At 49.1% G+C, this 18,506-nt stretch overlaps 1 long non-coding RNA gene across 1 annotated transcript; it reads right to left on the bottom strand.

Annotated features, from left to right (window-relative positions):
- Positions 1–13,408: 13,408 nt before the first annotated feature.
- On the bottom strand, positions 13,409–17,324 carry LOC119865687. Its single transcript, XR_005377968.1, has 2 exons — positions 14,191–17,324; positions 13,409–13,617 (listed from the first exon to the last, which is right to left on the bottom strand). It is a non-coding gene; the product is annotated as an uncharacterized LOC119865687 (long non-coding RNA).
- Positions 17,325–18,506: the final 1,182 nt, after the last annotated feature.

The raw sequence follows: 18,506 nt of genomic DNA, 5'->3' as shown, positions 1-18,506 counted from the left end.
GCTTTACAGCACATTTACATGAGGGGAAACTGAGCCTCAGAGAGGGGCATAGGGGCATAGGGCATAGGCACACAGCTAGTTAGGGTCAGAATTCCAACCCCAGACTCAGGAAAAGATTCAGACACAACCAAGGGTGTTTTTCCTGCTCCTGGTCCCCCAAGTCCTTCCCCAGAGGCCACCCTGACCCATTTCTTGTATGTCATTCCAGAACTGACCATGCATATCCAGATTTCTCTTCTTTTATGAATGTTTTAACACAAGTGGTGAAACAACAAGCACTATTCTGCACCTGCTTTTTCACTTACCCATACCTTGGAGATCTTGCCTTATCAAGACCTTCTTCCTTATTTCTTATGCCTGCTGGGCCCTCCAGGGAGTGGACCAGCAGCAAGGTACTTCATCAGCTCCACCAAGGGACATCCCAGTTGTTTCTAGTCTATTTTGTTTTGTTTTGTTTTTTTAAAGAAAATGTCTCAACAGCCCCCATCCCCCACAGCACACACATGCACACGCGCACACACACTAGACCTGTAGGATCTAGTCATCCTGGAAGGTGCCAGTGAGTCTTGCCCAGAAATGAGCTCAAAATCCTGGAGAGGAGCTTGTTAAAACTGCAGATTTCGGGGCCTTCTCCAACGCACTTAAAACAGAAGCTTAGGTGTGGGGACCCCGGAATCGGCATTTTTAGCAAATACCCGCACTCCCCCACCCCTGGAGTAGAGGGACTCTGAGAGCCAGGGGCTGTGGACTGTCTGACCAGGTTTTCATGCTCTGTTCCTGGCTCATCAGGCTCCGGAGGGGATGCCTTGCCCTCCCTCTCAGCTGCTTCCCTTTGTTTTGTTCATGTGGTGCAGCTCCAGAAAAATTTGGGGGTGGGGGACAGAAAGGGTTTTATGCAGTGAAATAAAAGCAACAACGAAACAGAAAAACCGAAAGATAGGGAAACTGAGGCAAAGAGCAGCAACAGCACATGCCCACGACTCCACGGGCCTTGGTGTTAATAGGCAGCAAGGCTGAACTTGAACCCAGGTTTCTTAATGCTTAGGCCAGGAGTTTTCTGTTGCATTCCACCCACCTTGGTCCAGTCTCCTGTCAGCTGGCCATTGCCTACCCTTCCACCTGTTTCCTGCTCACACCATCACCCAGCCCACCCCTACCTGTCCAAGTCCATCATTTCTCTGTCCTACCACCAACCACCCATCCTTCATCCTCCATCCGACTATGTGCCAGGTGCCGTTCCAAGCACAGGGAGCAGAGCAGCAACACGACAGACCTGTTCCTGCCCCAGGAGCTTGTTGCCTCTGGGAGAAACTGGCCACAGACAGATAATCACACACATGTCAACCCCCAAACAGGGGTCCTGGCTGTGCACAGGAATAGAGGGGAGAGGTGGGGGATCCAGGGAAGCCTCCCTGAGGACCCTCTCCTCTGAGGATAAAGTAATGGGCTGGATTGAACCTGGTAAGAAGGGAAAGGAAAGAGTAGGAGCACTGGCAAGCTGCAGGGATGGGGGAGATGGAGAGAAGGTCCAGGTGGGAGGTAAGAAGCGGCCGGGGTGTAGGTGTGAGCAGGGACACACTGGACATGGTGAGGATATCCAACTGGAGTCCTACCTCTGGGGGTGGGGAGAGGGTGAGAGGCTCAGAGGGTCCAGAATAGAAACCCCAGAACAGAAACCACCAAGACAGGGATTGGGCTTCTGGGAAGTCCGTACTGGAGAGGTGCTAGGGAGCAGGGAAGCTCCACGCAGGGCCAGGTCCTGCCTCCTGCCTCTCTCCCCAGGACGACCAGCCCCAGCCTGTCCTCCCAGTCTGAACACTGTCTCCCTGGCCCCCCGCCAGTTCCCAGCTCCCTGCCAGCCCTGGCCTGGCCTCCTCCTCCCACTCACCTGCTGATCCTGTCCCACTGTAGGGGGGGGTGTCCTCCTTCCCCGCCCCCAGCTCATCAAGGGGCACCAAGCTCTTCGTGGTGGGAGGGGTGGCAGACGGGACCCCTCAGCCATCAACCAGCCTGCCAGGATCCCATTAAAGCTTAGTGGGTCACCCCATTCACAGTCTCCATGTATTCTCTACAGTAACGCGACGTTTACTGAGTGTCTACTCTGCACCAGGCCCTGGGCTCAGCACTTGCCACCAGGTCCGTCCCTGTGTTCCCTCCTCTCCCTGGCTGCCACCACCCCCTAACCCTGAGAGGAGGTCAAATCATAGGCCTCCTCTGCTCAGAAGCCCACCTACGCTCTACCCACATACACACACACCACCCTCCAGCCCCCGCCCCCCACTCTCTCCTCACTTACACTGGCCTCCCTGCTGCTCCCTGCACAGAGAAGCATGGTCCCAGCGCAGGACCTTTACACTTGCCAGTCCCTCTTTCAGGGACCAGATATCCCTATGGCACTCTGCCTTACCTCTTTCAGGTCTTTGTTTCAACATTCCCTTCTCTCAGCGAGGCCTTCCCTGAACCTCTAAGTGCAACATCACACACACACACACACACACACACCACTTCTCTCCTTCCTCTTCACTTTTCTCTACAGCACTGCCCATCTGATCAATACTATCCCCCACGGTGAACACGAGACAGGGATTGGGGCTGCTTATTTTGTGCAGTACTCCCGGGCTTAGCACAGTGCCTGCACGCAGTAGGTGCTCAGTGAAGTCACTCTTGGATCACATCTTTGAGAGTCCTCTGTGTGTTAGGCTCGGTGAGCCTCCCAGATACAGCAGAGAACGAACTGAAAACATTGTAGAACGAAGCTGCGCTTTCCAGTTGTGGGACTGCAGAAAAAGACCAGAGGCAGAAGGGTAGCTGATGCCACAGAGGAGCGCTCCCCCCAGAGCCATCCCACAGGCCCCTCCTAAGGACCCTGTGACATCCACACAGAAAATGCTGGGCTCCTTCCTGCTGGTACCAAATAGTCTGTGCTTTTACAAGAAACTCCAACTGACCCAAACCCACCTTGACAGACCCCTCAATTATGCAGAACTGGATGTTGCTGTTTGCCATTTTCCCTCGTTTCCATTAGCTCATTTACCAACCATTTACTTCCTGGGCACCAAGTGTGTGGGCATCGTGGGGTATGGTGACGCCCGCTTGCAGACGAGACTGATGCACAGAGACTCAGAAACAAGGAGTGAGATTTGAACTGGAAAACAGGGAGCAAAAAAAAAAAAAAAGAAAGAAAGAAAGAAAAGAAAAGAAAGGAAAAAGAAAACAGGGAGCAGTGTGAGGCCACAAAAAGACGTGCTTCCTGAGTGGGCACGGGCTGGGCTGAGTTGCTGACAATGGAGCAGCTCCTCTGGACCCAGTTTACGCTTCCATAAAAAGTTTATATTTTAAAAAATATCACAGAGGGGTGCCAAATCTCAGGGTTGTGAGTTCCAGCCCCACGCTGGGGCTGGAGATTACTTCAAAAATAAAATAAAATCTTAAAAAAATAATAATAAAATGATAAGTAAAATATAAAAAGTATAAGAAAAAAAAGGACAGCATTAACACTTAGGCAAGTCCTGCAAGTTTGTCCTGTCACATCACAAAATCCCGAGGAAGGGGCAGGTCCCAGGGTGTGTGATCCACGACCCACTGTAGCCTCATTGGAGATGTTTTCATGTTTTAAGAAAATGGATGTGTGTATATCAGGCTCCCTGCTCAGCAGAGAGTCTGTTTCTCCCTCTCCTTCTGTCCCCTGCCCTGCTTGTGCTTACTCTCTCTCTCTTAAATAAATACTCTTAAAAAAAAAGAAAGAAAGAAAGAAAGAAAGAAAGAAAGAAAGAAAGAAAGAAAGAAAGAAAGAAAGAAAGAAAGAAAGAAAGAAAGAAAGAAAATGGATGTGTGTGTTACTAGCATCGTTTTAAATCAAAATTTAATTGTGCAAGAGGCAAAAAGACAGGCCAGCCTGGGATCAAAGAGCAGTTGGTACCTACTGAGCACCTACTATGTGCTCCAGGGGCACACATTTAGGCCCGCCAAGTCCCTGTTTCCCCAAGTTTCATCATTTCTCAGCCACCAATGGAAGCTGGGAACAAGGAGGTCTGGGTTCCTTTCATTGCCCTCTGGCCTGGCACAAAGCACTTCTTCGCACTTCCCAGATAAGAGAACTAAGGTCAGTGAGGTTAGTGATGGGGACACCTACTTTAAAGAATGTTCCTGAACATTCAAGGACACAACGAAGGTGAAAGTGCTGAGCGACCTCGCCAGATGCCACAGTCGTTCCTGCCCAGGACTGGCTACATGAAATGCCAAGGCCCTGGTCCTGAAATCATGAAGAATTTCAAGACACCACAGCACAGCATTAAACCACATGCAGCGCCCTTCTGAGCACTGAGCACTGAGCACTGTGAGACCCCCCGGGATGCCCATCCCAGCCCTGCCTCAGCTCACCAAGAACTTTTTCAAAACCCAGAATGGAAAGTAAGAGAGTTTTGTAAGTAACCTCCAAGCAGTCTGAAAGCTCCTTTCTCCAGAACTTTCCATCCCATGCCAGCTGTCTTAACATGCAGGTGTTTGCGAAGCCTGAGGCCAACAGGGGCTCCCCCACTTCCCTATTGCTATTATGTAGCAATAATTAACAACAACAGCAGGTACCCTTTCTGGGTACTTAGTATGTGAAGGCATCATGTCAAGTTTTGTGCACATTGCCACCAATGCTATTAGGTACGTGCTGTCATGGACAGGCCGTGGAAGGAAACTGAGGCACACAGTGGGGGAGAGCCGCTCACCCCAGCTCACACAGCCAGATAGGGGAAGAGCTGAGATTCACACCCAAGTCTGTGGAGCTCGAGCCCACACACTGGCCCAGGAAGGAAGGCAAAGGCCAACAGGAGGCGGGCAAGGTTGGCAGGGCTGCCCTGGACTGGGGCATGAGGCTCTGGGGATGGAGCCGGCCTCTGTCCCACTGCCTCCTCACCCCACTTGGAGTCTCAAGCTCTGGGCTAGAACGGCCTCCACCAGGCATTGGTTTCGCCATCCCATCTCCACCAGGCCCCAGGAAGCCTCTGGGAACCAAACAGGGCTGTCCAGCCCAGGGAGTCCAGGCCAGAGCACTGAGTAAGGAAGCATACCCCAGAGTCACCCAAACCCGAGTTCAAATCCTGCCTTCGCTACCTACCAGCTGTGTGACCTTAGGCAAGGTAATCCCCCCTCTCTGAGCCCTTTTTTGTCCTTTTCAGTTTTTCTTTTGAACCTCAGGTATGAAAGGCTGAGTTACCCAGCTCCTCAATTCCTGACATGCTGTCATTGCCATGCGAGCCCCATCCCTGGTTTTATTTATCCCCTCAACTCTACTCCCCCTCCCCATCCACCTCATTCCCTGGCATTTGAGGTGTATCTGTTTTTTTTTTTTCACTTTGATTTTGACTTTCACTTGTGTAAAGGACAGAAGGAATCTACCTCAGTGAGTTTTTATCTCAGTGAATATTTACTTACATGTGGATAAATCCATATCACCACCATCCAAGTCAAGACAACATTTTGCAGCAGCCCAGAAAGCTCCTGCATGCCCCTTCCCAAGCAATAACTCCTCCACCCACAGAAGGAGCCACTGCTGTGACTTTTAATTCATCTGACCTGTCCTGGAAATTCCTATCAGAGTAATGACACAGTCCATGGTCTTTTGTGTGTGGCTTCTTTACCTCAGCGTAATATTCTCGATTTACCCGTCATGTGCATGAATCCATAGCTCCGTGGCACTGCTGAGTAGTATTCCATTTATAGACGTACTACAATTTGTTCATCTTCTCACGTGCTGAAAGACATTTAGGTCATTTCCAGCTTGGAGCTATTATAAATAAAACTGCCGTGAACATGCATACAGGTCTTCTTTGTGGACATATAGCTTCGTTCCTCTTGGGTTTATTGGAGGTTGGCTCTTCTGATTTTCAACTGACTGTAGCACAACTTCTGAGCTTACAGAAAAATTTTGGGAGTTATAAGGAACTCCGGGATGTCCTTTGCCCAGATTATTTACATTCTGTCCCACTTCATCATTTCCCTTCTATTTATATTTCTCTCTTGTCCTGAATTATTGAGAGTCAGTTGTAGATGTGATGTCCTTTGATGCCCAAACCCTCCAGCATGTGTCTCCTGACAACTCTCCCCCACGACATGCACGCAGCACGCAAACCCAGGACGCTTATCATCGATACAACACCACCATCAAACCCACATGCCACTTTCAATATTCCCTAATTGTCCCCAAAAAGGTCTTTATGATTTCTTTCTGGTCCAGGACCACACTGCACTTCCTCTCGTATTAGGCTCTTTCAACAGCTCCTCAGTCTTTCATTGACTTTTCTTTCCTTGATACTTTTGAGAATCACAGGCCAGCCTCTTTGCAGTATGCCCTTCACTTTGGATTTGCCTGAGGTTTCCTCCTCGCTAGATTCAGGTCATGCATCTTTACATGGACATCGTGGAAGTGATGCTGTATTCTTGTGTGCCCAGTCAAGTGGCAAGCAACTGTGATTTGTCCCACTGCTGGAAAATGGGGAATATAAAAGCTCCCACCTCACAGAGTTGTTACAAGAATTAAATGAGACATAGTCAAAGGCCCAAATTTATACTTATTATCTCTCCTGCATTTGGAGGGAGGGCCAGGCATGGGGTAAAGAACAAACCTAGGGCTGGCCCCACCCAGACCTGTCTCCTGGGCCCCAATCCTCACCCAGCCTCCTAGAACTTGCAGCCAGGATGCAAAGAGAGACAGGAATGCATGGGAGCCAGAATTCTAGTCAGACCAGGCTGGAGGCCCCCTGATGCTGGCTTAGTCTGACCCACTAATTGAGGGGGACCTGAGGCCCTGAGAGTGCACAGGACTTCCCCAATGTCACAGGGCCAGTCACTCAGCTCTGCCCAGCTGTTGGATCCTCCCCATCAGGGATTTTCAACTCAGGGTGACTTTGCACCCACAGGGGACACTTGACAATGTCTGGAGACATTTTTGGTTGTCAAAACTAGGGGTGTGGGGTGTGTGTGACTGTTATCTGGTGCATAAAGGCAGGGAAACTATAATGCACAAGTGTCCCACAACAAAGAATGATCCTATCCTGGGTGCCTGGGTGGTGCAGTCAGTCAGGCATCTGACTCTTGGTTTCAGCTTAAGTAATGATCTCGGGGTCATGAAATTGAGCCCCACTGAGTGCAGAGTCTGCATGAGACTCTCTCTCCTTCTTCCTCTGCCCTCCCCCATCCTCCCAATATACTGTGAAAAAAAAAAAAAAAGAATGATCCTATCCTAAATGCCAATGCTGCAGAGGTTGAGAAGCCCTGGTTCATACCAAACTAATGACAGCAGACAGCAGTGCACCTCTGGTCAACTTATGCTGCCAACTTTTTCCCAGGGCCCAACTGGCTGCGAAAAAAAAAAAAAGAAAGAAAAAGCAGTTTGAACCTTCAGCATCATCTGAACCTTAAGAAGGAGAGTCCTTCATGTACAACAAGGGTTTTGCTACCCAAGTCTGTTTTTGTTCTGAGTCCGCAAGGGTTCTGATCAGCACTGCTGGAGAAGGTTTGAGGCTGTCCCAACCTCTGGGGAGCTGAGCGGAGGGGCTTAGAGGGACATTAGGATCCCTGGCCTAAAAATGCAGGGAGTGGGGGAATCTTAAACCACCCCCTGCAGCCTGATTGCTGGGTGAGGGGGGTGGTTACACCCTGGAATCCTATCATCTTTTCTGGGCTCTGACTTTACAGACTCTGAGGTTCCACATGGTTCTAGCTCCAGGTAGAGAGAGACAACAAAGCCTGGGATGTAGCAGATTCTCCGTAAATGATAGGTTGGGAGTAAAGAATGAATTATGATGCTAATTGATATTATTGAGCATTTACTATGTGCCAGGCAGTATTCAAACACTGTGTATGTATCATCTCATTTAATCTCCCCACATCCTGTGAGAGAGGTTCTATTGTCACCATCCCCATGTTGCAGAAGAGGGAACACAGGCCCAGAAAAGTGAAGTTACTTGCCTAAAGTCACAAGCTGTTAAGAGGAACACGAATGAATAATAAAGAAATAAATACCAGTTCCCATATACATTAGCTTTCTCCTTCATATATTACTGAGTCAAAAGCCTGGTTCTAACTCTTCTTGGGGCCTAAGAACCCCAATCCAAGCCCTGGGGACCCCTGGTCCTCTCCAGGTCAGCTCCCCTCCCCCGCTTCACTTAACAAGACTCTATCCCTGAACCTAACCCCGAGGTAGAAACTTATGCCACATGAGATAAATAAATAAATAAATAAATAAATAAATAAATAAATAAATAAATAATAAAAAATAAACTTATGCCACAAAAGCCTGGGGACCCTAATGTAACGGGACCCTTTTGTTTATCAAGGGCTTCCTTTCCACCAAACCCCACACTATACAACTGGCAGGGATGTGACAAGACCCACTGCACAGATGAGGAAACAGGCCCAGAAGGGAGAGGTCTCTTATTCTAGATCAAACATCTAAGTGACAAAGCTGAGATGTGAACACCTGCCCATCTGACTCATGAGCCTGACAGGGAGATGGTGACAGAGCAGAGGGCAACAAGGGAAACTGTGACACTGGCAGAGGAACCATGGAAAGTCAGCATCAGTTCATCCCTCCATCACATTCTCCCCAAACTCCATCTCAGTATCTCAGGGGTTGTGATGTGGCAACATCAGTGTCTGTCACAAGGGGAACAGTTCATGACAATGTGGCAGCTACACACAGAGGCACATTATGAATCAGAACAAAAAGCAGTGAATTAGAGGACACAGGGCAACATGAAGTCATCTCTAAAACAGTCTTCTGGGAATCTACATTGCCTTCCTGCAAAATGTAACCTATTTGATACAGTTGTCCAATGTACCATTGTGTGAGCTGGAAAAAGGTTGCAAGCAGTCTCAATATCCATCAAAAGAAGACTAGTTAGGTAATTATGGTACCTCCATGCAATGGAATATTGTGTGATCATTAAAAAGAATAAAGTAGGGGCACCAGGGTGACTCAGCCGGTTAAACATCTCACTCTTGTTTCAGCTCAGGTCATGATCTCAGCACTGTGACATCAAGCCCCATGTTGGGCTCTGCACTCTGGGGAGTATAGCTGAGTTTCTCTCTCCCTCTCCCTCTGCCCCTCCCCCCAGCTCTCGTGCTTGCTGTCTTTCAAATAAATAAATAAATCTTTAAATGAAATTAAAATGAAGTAAAAAATTTAAAAATAAAATAAAAACAAAAAGAATGAGGCAGCTCTATAGTACCAATATGAACAACCTCCAAGATATATTCAACAATGTAGTAGAGACCAGTATGGACAGTGCTACAATGTGTGATGTGTGTGAATATCATGTGTGTGCCTGTGCCTACATGCTGTCATAGACCACCTGAAACAAGAAAAACTCTTGGGAAGAGAAGGGGAATGTGAGTGAGGGCCACTGGGGAGGAAGACCAACTTTGCACTATAAACCCTCTCATACCTTTTGAATTTCAGACAAGGAGTAGGTATTATATATTCAAATTAAATAAAAAATTAAAATAAAAATGTATAAATTCCATGCAGTCGTTGAACTGAGATCATCCACAAGAAACATGGCACAGTCTGGGGGCCAGAGCAGGATGAGTAGGGCATTGAACTGGGTTGGGAAGGGGTGGGCAGAGCAGGAAGTATGGTGTAGAAAAAGGAAATTGGTTAGGAGGATTGATGAGATAAGTATATACATTAAGAATAAGGAAAGTGAATATTCTTGTCACTTTGGGGGAAGATAGTTCCAAACACAGAAAGAGAAAATCAGAATAAACTCTGTGGTGCTGGATTGGAAGCAGAATTATCCATGAAAACTCATAGTTTTCTAAATAGATGATGCATAGAAGACAAAAGACAGATAATCAGATACAGAAATGACACAGATATAAGTATATGTCCGTGTACATACATACATACAGCCTTAGGGAGGGTCCGGGAGCAGTGGCATTCCAGAAGCAATGAGCAGATTTTGTGCTGAGACCATTCCTCATGGAGAGGAGCCAGGGCTCCTTGGAGAAATGGCTGATTCCAGGGCTGAGGCAGGGAAAGCACCACATAAGCTGGAGCATCACATGTCAGAAAGTAAGGAAGTACTCAGAGAATGAGGGCGACATGTCGGAAGGGCACAAAAGCCAGCTAGAAGGGGTTCCCAGCCTCCCCTTATATATTATTGCAAAGGAGGATAAAGTAACTTTACAGATGTGAAGCCTGGGAGATCTCTTCAATCATGTAATCAAAGTGAACACCAAAAAAATATATATATATTAAAAAAAATTTTTTATGAACACCATCATTCTCATTGCAAGAGGAAAAACTATAACCATGTGAGGTGGTGGATGTAAACAAAACTTATTGTGGTGATCATTTCACTGTATATATATCTATTGAATCATTACTTTGTATACCTTAAACTTATATGATGTTATATGTCAATTATATTTCCATAACACTGGGAGGGGAAGAGTGAACACCACTGAAAAGGGGACAAACAGAACATAGCATCAGGTCTGTGATTTACCTGCCAAGGATGCATAACCTGAGTCTGATCACCAGGAAACAGCAGACAAACCTAAAGTGAGGGACACACCACAAAATAGATGGCCTGTCATCCTCAAAAATGTCAAGGTCATGAATAGCCAGGAAAGACCAAAGAGCTATTCTAGACCAAAGGAGACTAAAGAGACACAGCAACTTGGGACACCTGGATGGCTCAGGGGTTGAGCATCTGCCCTTGGCTCCAGTCATATTCCTGGGGTTCTGGGATCAAGTCCTGCATTGGGTTCCCCTCAGGCAACCTGCTTCTTCCTCTGCCTATGTCTCTGCCTCTCTCCGTCTCTCATGAATAAATAAATAAAATCAGAAAGAAAGAGAGAGAGAGAGAGAGAGATGGCAACTAAATGCATCATGTGAACTGGATCCTTCAGGTTGGCAAGAGCTGAATGGGTCTAAGGAGACGGCAGTAATGCGCCGTGTTAATTTCCTGATTTTGATGGTTATATTGTGGTTATATAGAAAATGGCCTTGTTTGTAGGAAATGGATATCAACGTATTAGGGGGTGATAAGGCAGCAGGTCAGCAATTTATTTTTTTTTAAGAGAGGAAGAGGTGGTGGGGAAGAGCAGAGGGAGAGAGAGAATCCCAAGCAGACTCCTCGCTGAGCATGAAGCCCAAAGCAGGCCATGACCTCACAACCCTGAGATCATGACCTGAGCCGAAATCAAGAGTCAGATATGTAACTGACTAAGCCACCCTGGCGCCCCTATTCTTAAATAATTCAGGGGAGGAAAGTGTTCTTTGGACTGCTGTAACATTTCTATACATGTGACATCTTTTTCAAAACAGAAAGTGCTAGAGACTGAATGTTTGTGTCCTCCAAACTCATATGCTGAAATAACCCCACACAAGGGTTATTTCATGAACGGATTAGTGCCCTTATAAAAGGGACCCCAGAGAACTCCCTCACCCCTTCCACCATGTGAGGACATAGTATCTAGGAATCCAAACGCGGCTCCTCACCAGACACCAAATCTGCCACTAATTGATCCTGGACTTCTCAGTATTCAGAACTGTGAGAGAGAAAATTCTGTTGTTTTTTAGCCACCCAGCTTATGGCAGTCTGTTATAGCAGCCTAAACTGGCTAAGAAAAAAATTTTAAATAGAAAAAAAGTAAGAAATGGAATAAGATCTAGGGTTGAATACCATTAACAGGAATTAAAACATGTCCTCTCAGCATTTCCTGTGACTCAGCAAGCACTCCTAGGTATATGCCCAACTAAAATGTGTACCTAGGCTCTCCGAAAGACATGGAGTCTAGAATGTTCATCACAGGCCAATTCTAAAGAGCTAAAAACTAGAAACAACCTAAATGTCTCTCAGTCATAAAACGGGTAGATATATTGTGGTATATCCATACAGTGGGATTCTATTCAGTTAAAAAAAAAAAAAAAAGGAACAAATCTTGATACATGCAAGTTGGAGGAATGTTACAGTTACCAAACTGAGTAAAAGAAATCAGACACAAATGAATGTCCTGTGATTCCATTTATATGAAGTATGGAATAGACAAGACTAGGGGCGCCTGGGTGGCTCAGTCAGTTAAGCGTCCAACTTTTGATTTCAGCTCAGGTCAGAATCTCAGGGTTGTGAGATCAAGCCTCGAGTCCGGCTCTGTGCTGGGTGTGGAGCGTGCTGAAGATTCTCTCTCTGTCCCTCCCTCTGTCCCTCTATAAAAAAAGGAAACAAGCAAAAAACTAGTATTTGGTCTTAGAAATTGGGATAATGATTTCTCCTTTCTCCACTTAGGTGGTGATGGGAGTGGCTGTACCTAGAAGAGGGAAAGGGGTTTCTGGGGTGCCGGAATGGTCTGTTTCTTGATCTGGGTGCTGGTTCCATTCACGGGTCTATGCAGGGAAAACCCACCAAGCTGTATGCTTACGTCGTGTGCACTTTCCTGTCTGTGCATATTTCACTGAAAAGACATAAAACGGTCAGATGCACATATATAAGGACAGATACCAACCACAGTGAGGTGGGGCTTATGAGAAGTGGGTGGAATGGATGTGGGGAGCTTATGAGAAGTGGGTGGAATGGATGTGGGGAGCTGAGATGAAGGAGGGAAATAAAACTGCATTGCAGGCTTTGCAAGGACTGGTGGCAATCATATCTTCAGACTTGAAAGGGGTGACTGGCTAATGTTTCACACCTGAATTTCAAGACTAAAGGAAGGAAAGGGTCCCCATGATCCGTATGTCCCTCACCAGCCCCCAGGAGCATCAGCAAAGCAAGCTCGATGCCCACCCCGCATTTAGCATGAGGACCAAGGCGTGGCTGGAATGAGACAGTCCTGGCAGCCCCGACTCCTGCCCTAGTGTTCTCTCCTCCGGCGCCTTCTGATCCCCACCCACCAGTTTCCCTGAAGATCCTTCCTCCTCCCTGACCTCCTCCGTCCTCTCCAGGGCTCCAGGGCTAGGGCCTGTGAGGCAGGGATCTGGTGACAGCTATAAAAATAAAAGCTCACCCAGCCTGGCTCCCTGGCCTACAGACTCACCCCACAGAGATCCCAGCTGTGCTGGCCCCAGGCAGGCTAGCAAAGGTGCCTCCCAGGCCTGGCAGGCCAAGGGCTCCGTGGAGCAGGTGGTGGCGGTGGCAGCATGAGGCAGAGGGGTTATTCAGGGTGGTGTGGGGTGTCGGGTCCCAGCACAGCTGCCACATGCTCTGTGAGCTCCGCAGCAGAGACTGACCCTCTCCATTCCCAGACTGTGGACTTCCCTGGTGGTTTGCATATGGAGGGTGCAGGGCCAGGATTTGACCCTGTTGGGGTTAGCAGAAGAGAGTCTGTCCGTCCCACACAGATTGATTCCACTTGGGCAAATGTATCAGAAGTAGCTTCAGCAGCTAGCAACAGGAGGCCAGAATGACAGAGACCTTTATAAGATTTTTTTTTTATTTTTATTTTTTATAACACATAAACAAGTCCAAAGCAAGGCAGGCAAAGAGCGGTGTGGCTGTTGCACTACCATCGGGAACCCAAGTGCCTTTTATCTTCCGGTTTCATCACCCTCAGGAGGTGGCTTCCATGCTTTAATGCTTGCCATGTGCTTCAAGATGGCCCCTGAAGCTCCAGCCATCATATCTGGGTTCCAGGCATTCAGTAGGAAGAAGTTGCAGAGGTGGGGGGAGAGGGTACAGAGGAAGGAGTCAAAAGGAAATGTACCTCATTAGCTGAATCAGCCCCCTCTAAAGAGCTTTCTTGGAAACCGCACCTACAGCTTCTATTTATATTCATTAGTCACCCCTAGCTGCAAGAGAATCTGGGAAATGTAGTCTCTTAGGAGGGCACTTGCTCCCAACAACTTGTCCCATTGCTAAGGAAGAAGGAGGGGAGCCAAAGTAATGTTAGAGCTACATGAAGGGAAAATTCTGGAAGGGAAGAACTGCATACAGACCTCGCTCTACAATCACCCTGCGCGAATTTACCTGTCAAATCCTTACAAAACACCATGAGGAACATCATTATCTTCTTAGTACAGATGGTGGGAGGGAACGGAGGGACACCAAGATGTAGTCACTGGCCCCCAAATCACGCAGCCCAGGAAATGGGGGTTTCAGAACGAGAATGCAGGCAGCCCAATCCCAGCGCCGGAGCTCTTCACCCACCAAAATGGTAATGATGTTGTTAATAATAATGATGATCGCGGATACTTACGGTGTGCTGCACTGCTCTAAACACGTTGCATGGATTGACGCATGCGATCCTCACCACCTTATGAGACAGGTACTCTTATTATTCCATTTTGTGAGCACAGAAATTGAGGCACAGACAGGTGAAGTGGCTTTGTCCCAGGCCACAGAGCAAGCATTAATGGGGTTTATTTCCGGGCAGTGGGATTATGGGTGCTTTCTATTTCCTTCTTTTATTTATGCTCTGCATTTTCCAACCTTCTCACCAGGATCATGCATTGCTTGGGAAGTCAAATAAAAAGAAAACGCCTCTCCTGGGGTCCGGCCTCCTGCCTACCCCACAACCCTCTTCACCCCAGAGGCCTCAGGGAGGCTGGGCCCCAATTCCCTCTCCAGCCTGGCCTTCTTCTCCCTATTCTCCAGCACCGGTGCCCTCTCCTCTGCAGTCACAGCTTCCCAAGGAACTCTCCTCCTCTTGGCTCCCAGCCTTTGCTCCTCCAGTACCCCCTCCTGGCATGCTCTTCCCCTCATTCCTGCCTGGTGAACAGTTAGTTCTCTGTGGCTCCAGGCCCTAGGTCAGAGGCTCCTCACCCACGAGATCTCCTGGGCCCGGGCAGGCGGCCTCCCTGTGCCCTTCACCCACTGCTCTTTGCCTCCTCCTGAGGCCGAGGGGCCTGTTCCATCCCATCAACAAACTTGTCAAGGGCTTTCCAGGTGCCAGGGACACCCACTCATTCCTCCTCAAAACCGCCTCCCTCGACCTCACCGTGGCCTCCACACTCTTCAGGGAGGATCCTGCCATCCCTGTTGTCCTCTGTCCATGTCACACCTGGCTGCCTCCCCTCTAGCCATGCCAGCTCCCCGCTCTTCCCCTGACACACTGAGATCCGTCCTGCCTCAGGGTCTTTGCACTTGCTGCTCCTTCTGCCTGGAACACTCTCGGAACACCCTCCCCTTGTCACCCTCGACCACTGTCCCCCTTCATTTTCTTCTTTCTCCCATGCTAGAGTATCAACTCCAGGAGCCCAGGGACCGGCCCAGGCCCACAATAAGTGCTTGCTTGATACCGACTGAATACCTGAATGCGTGAATATACATCCGGGCCCAAAGAGGTTAGGTATCTTGCCCAAAGTCATTTGGCAAGTAAGGGACAAGAGTTCGGAGCTTTTTTAAAAAAAAATTTTTTTTCTTGGCCCGAGCATCTTACCCACTCGTCAAAGCCTGTAAAATTGAGGTTTTCCCATCTGCCCCCCATAGAATGCAGTTGACAAGCAGACAAGATAGCTAAACGGGGCTCACACAGGCATGGATTCTAATATCTATTCTGTTTTCTGGGGAAATAATGTTCCCTCCCAGAGCCTCAGGTCCCCACTCTGGAAAATGGGACTCCTACCTCTTGGCCTCAAGGACACCCAGGAGTGGCTCAAACTGACAGGCAGGGGCCCCAGAAGCTCCAGTCTCTCCAGCATCCCCCAGTCTCCCCTGCATATGGCCACAGCCAATACAAGGTTGAAAACCTCCAAGGAGGAGCAGCCAAATGGATAACTGGAGCTGCTGGGACTCCCTCAGGGGTCACCCAGAAGGTCAGCCAGGCCAGCAAAGGATGGGGAAGAGGGACATGACAGGAAAACAGAGCAAATGAGAAAAGTGGGGCCATAGGCAGAGACAGGAAGAGAAGGCTTCTCAGATGTGAATTCAAGTTATGAATTTGAATCTCACACAAGTCACTCATCAGGTGTTGGGGCAGTGACTTCGCCTGTGCCTCAGTTTCCCCAACTGGGGAAGTAGGATGATAAACAGCACTCAAGTCATTGGGTTACTATAAGAAGAGAAGCCATACAAAACATGGTAACAGCCAGCATAGTGTGCACATGCCCGATAAACCAGGGCCCGTCCCCCTCACTCCACACCTGGCTCCGGTGTCTGCTCAGATGCCACCTCCTAGGAGGGGCCTTCCTGGACCTCTCAGTCCCTCCCTGCCCCACTTTCCCTCCTTCAGAGCCCTTGACGCCACCTGTCATTACCCTCTTCTAGTTACTGGACACTTAGTGTCTACCTCTCCCCATAAATTGTCACCTCTGTCTTCATCACCATGTCCCCAGCACCCAGCATAGGGCCTTGCACCCTGCAGGTGCTCACTAAATGCTTGTCAAATAAATGGAAAAAAAGTAACTGGACAAATCAACGTCTCAGACACAAGGACAAAACAGTCCCAGGGACTGTGGGGGAGGAGGACACCTTCTTTAGGTGTTTCCATGGCGAAGTCTCCCTTCTCTTTCCTTACCCCAATTCCCACCACGGACAGGTTAGTGGTGCCACCTTGGACAGGTCCCTCGCCCCACTCTGAGCCTGTCCGCTTGGCAGGAAGATGCCCATAACTGAAGCCGCAGCCTCCAAGAAGTAGATGGGCTGCTTCAACAGGCAGTGTCTCCAGCTTTCACTTTGGAGCCTGCTTTTCTCCTTGGTGAAATCACCAGGCCGTGGGACAACCGCCTAAGATTATGAGGTATGAATGTGTTTTGTCAACTCTCCTGTCCTAAGCAAACACTGGTTGGGGTTCACAGCTAGCCTCAGTGGTCAACCCCACTAAATGGGTCTGTGGTTAACATGACCAGCCTTCTTGGGCAGAAGGATCCAGCAAGTCCATCTGAGCCAAGGCCTTGGAGTGGCGCTTTGCCCATCATGAGCACTGAACTCACACGCACTGTTGTTACTACTTCTCGAGGCTCTCTCTGGCCCCAGTGCCCCCTCCCCAGCCTACTTTCCTGATTCCCGATTACGAATGGCCTCCTCTCACCTCCTGCAAGCCTTTAGCACTCCTAGACTAGTGATCCATGGGGTGGCTGTTCTCCCACCTATGACATCTCCCAGTCCTCTGGACACAGCTCTGTCCACAGTGCTCCCGCACCAGGCCACCCAGACCACCAGCAGAGCCCTCAACCTGTTAACTTTTTCCCAACCTTCTTCAGATTGGTCTCAGGGCCAAATCCCCTTTCTTTTGCTTCCAAATTGGGAAACTGTGCAAGTCACTTAACTCTGGCATTTGGAGTACCTGAACTTGGGGCCAGGCAAGGAGTCATCCAGGCAGAGCCCAGGATTGGGGGCCAGGGGCCAGGGTCACAAAACAGGCTTTCAACCACAAGCTCTCCTCAGAGACTTGGCAGGGCCGGGGGGGGGGGGGGGGGGGGGGGGGGGGGGGGGATGTCAGACCTAACTTTGTCCCTGGCTTCACTCCATGCCTTGAAAACTAACCCCATTTTTGTGGGCTGCGGTTTACTTTTATAAAATGGGTATGAGGGGCGCCTGGGTGGCTCAGTTGTTGAAGCATCTGCCTTCGGCTCAGGTCATGATCTCTCAGTCCTGGGATTGAGCCCCGCATTGGGCTCCCTGCTCAGTGTGGAGTCTGCTTCTCCTTCCCTCTCCCCCTGCTCCTGCCCTCACTTTCTCACTGTCAAATAAAAAAATAAAATCTTTTAAAATAAAATAGGTATAACACCTTCCCTGGTGTGCTTCTGTAGATTAAATCTAGATGTGAGTGTGTAAATGGCTGTACTCAACACTGGACAGTGCTCAGGAAAAGGGAGCTTGGGGTTCTCTGTGTGGCTAGGCTGCTCCCCTCTCACCTCCTCTGGGTATAGCAGCAGCTACCAGCCAATCCTCAGTGACAAAGAGCGGAGCAGTTGTTGAGAAGATTCATTCCCAGACCATGACCTCTCCAGCCCCAGAAAGACTGAGCCACCTCCTTCCCTGGAGTCGGACTCCCAGCCTGGGCCCTTCAGCAGGTGGATCCTAAAGGCTGTTGAGCCAATGTGCTATCACTGGTACTGGACTGACTTCACAGCTCCAGGGACCCAACCAGTCATCCGACCACCCAGGACAGAGAGGAGACCCGCTTGGGGGTCGGAGGGAACAACAGAGGCCCAGGACCAAAGTGAGATTATCTGGGCCCAGTGCCCGGTACAGCCCGTCAGGGGCTGGGAGGGGGTAGGTGGAGTTTGCCTTGACCCTCAGCTCCATGATGGTGGGGGTGGGGGGGGGGGCTTAGTCTCTCTCCCCCATACCTGGGGCTCCCACATAGAAAGTATATCCAGGCCCCCAGAGGGACATGGAAGGGAAGAAGCATTTCCTCTTCTAAAACCACCACACCAGCAGCTGCTCCCAAGATCCCAGGCTGCCCTGGGCCCTTGGCAAACCAATCTTGTGAAGCTCCCATTTGACCCCACCCCTGAATTCCTAGGCCAGGGGGACCCCAAACCAACTTCGTACCTTTAGGGAAGTGACAAAAGGCTGCTCCATGGCTCTGAAAACAGCCCTCATAATAGTACCCACCTGTGCAAAGGT

This window comes from Canis lupus, chromosome 24, assembly GCF_011100685.1.
Source record: "Canis lupus familiaris isolate Mischka breed German Shepherd chromosome 24, alternate assembly UU_Cfam_GSD_1.0, whole genome shotgun sequence".
Taxonomy (NCBI): Eukaryota; Metazoa; Chordata; class Mammalia; order Carnivora; family Canidae; genus Canis; species Canis lupus.
This window is presented reverse-complemented; position numbering and strand designations above follow the sequence as displayed.